The sequence below is a fragment of the Stegastes partitus genome, unplaced genomic scaffold, assembly GCF_000690725.1.
Source record: "Stegastes partitus isolate 25-593 unplaced genomic scaffold, Stegastes_partitus-1.0.2 Scaffold2837, whole genome shotgun sequence".
Classification (NCBI taxonomy): Eukaryota; Metazoa; Chordata; class Actinopteri; family Pomacentridae; genus Stegastes; species Stegastes partitus.
Window position 1 is genome coordinate 6,603 of NW_007580568.1, and position 1,804 is coordinate 8,406.

The 1,804-nt window shown below is 44.3% G+C and overlaps 3 non-coding genes across 3 annotated transcripts; all 3 read left to right on the forward strand.

The window, feature by feature from the left end:
* Positions 1–249: 249 nt before the first annotated feature.
* trnar-acg (transfer RNA arginine (anticodon ACG)) lies at positions 250–322 on the forward strand. Its single transcript has one exon. It is a non-coding gene; the product is annotated as a tRNA-Arg (tRNA).
* Positions 323–1,071: 749 nt separating this feature from the next.
* Positions 1,072–1,143, forward strand: trnah-gug (transfer RNA histidine(anticodon GUG)). Its single transcript has one exon. It is a non-coding gene; the product is annotated as a tRNA-His (tRNA).
* Positions 1,144–1,299: 156 nt separating this feature from the next.
* On the forward strand, positions 1,300–1,372 carry trnar-acg (transfer RNA arginine (anticodon ACG)). Its single transcript has one exon. It is a non-coding gene; the product is annotated as a tRNA-Arg (tRNA).
* The last annotated feature ends 432 nt before the right edge of the window (positions 1,373–1,804 follow it).

A 1,804-nucleotide genomic window follows, 5' to 3' on the forward strand; every position in this document is an offset into this window, starting at 1 on the left:
TCCCCCCTCTAATCCAAACCTCAAAGCCACAGCATTGTCTTCCTGCTGGACACTGACCACAGGATACAGTTCCATTGTATCCTGACTTGCAAACTAGCATGTGACATGGAGGGAGTTAGTTTGATCCGTCAGTGGAGGATGGCTGGGTCTGACTTTTCTAAGCCATGGGGACGAGGGATGGAACCAAGCAGACTTTCGAATTTACTAATTACAAGAGGTTAGAGGCTCAACTTTGATGGTGGTGGTGTAGGGCTAGTGGCGCAATGGATAACGCGTCTGACTACGGATCAGAAGATTCTAGGTTTGACTCCTGGCTAGCTCGACATGTTTTAGCTTTACCTGTGTTCAGAATGACCCTTGACTTCCTGTCCATTATGAAAAACACATATGGAATAGATGAGCTGCATGTTCAGAGACTATCCCTCTCATATTTGTTACAATCTGACAGACGATGTGTGTCCTCTTAGTGCTTTGAAAGTGGATTGTTTTGTGAAGACACATTTACAAATGTACAAATAACTGAATAGCTTGTTGGTCAATTCATTTCTCCACATGTCTGACACACACTCTCTGTGAACCACCTCTAAAGTTGGTATTTTTCAACGTACTTGAGGGAAAATCCAAAACACCTAAAAAAGGAAAAAGGAGTTCTGCAAACACATCAGAGATCACAGAGTTCTGGTTGATTCGTATACAAACACAGAGCTTTGTGGAAATGAGGCGTCAGACTTGACATATCATCCTTCTGATAGAAGCGTTCGGGTCAGAGCTGCTCTGTTAGCTGAGACTCTTTTCAACATGTTGCAGTGCTGTCTGCTGATGGTTGAAGAGATCTGACTACAAAAAGTGTCCTATCACAATATAGTTTTCAGTTATCACTATTTGTTAGATACATTATATCGTGGTACACCAGTCTCCAGGCTGACAGTTTCCTGGTGTTTCTCACCACAAGCCTGTTGAGGTGGGACAAAAAGGGAACACCAGAATCAGGGGAAAATCCTTCAGTTTTAACAGAAACAAAAAAACAAGAGCTCACACAATGCCATCACCACAGCATTCGTACAGCCGGTTGCCGTGATCGTATAGTGGTTAGTACTCTGCGTTGTGGCCGCAGCAACCCCGGTTCGAATCCGGGTCACGGCAATACTAGCTGACTTTTGTATGTATAGATACAGTGTAAACGAGGTTAAGTCAAGCTTAATTTTCTGTTCACGGCCTCTTATTCAACCAACCATTTTATCACGCCGCCAACGACCATTTACATGATCATACAGTTCCCCCTTTGATAGAAGTTGTATAGGGCTAGTGGCGCAATGGATAATGCGTCTGACTACGGATCAGAAGATTCTAGGTTCGACTCCTGGCTAGCTCGACAAAGCTTTAGTGAACATGTGTGGGATGTTTCTGATCGACCTTCACTACTCCCTGTTGATAACAAAGAAATACACGTAAGAGCCGCATCTGACGTCAACATCCTGCAACTACTTGCATCCTTTTAAAATTGGTGTTTCTGCTGGCTCTCTGCTTTGTTGAGAGCATTTGCTTGTGACTGTGGTCGTTGATCTCCATTGTCATAGCTTCTGGTTTCGTGTTTCCTTTGTCTTGGCTTCACAATATTCAATTGAGCAGCGGACTTGATGACATCACATGTGCTCCTCTTGTCCACCTTCTGCAGTGCAGGTCCAGGTCCTCCTTGTGATGGTACCAGAGACCTTGTGTGCTTCATTTGTACACCCTGATGCCAGCCGCTGCATAAACTTGGAGATATGAGGCCAAACTTCCATTTCCTGACAGCTTCTTGGTT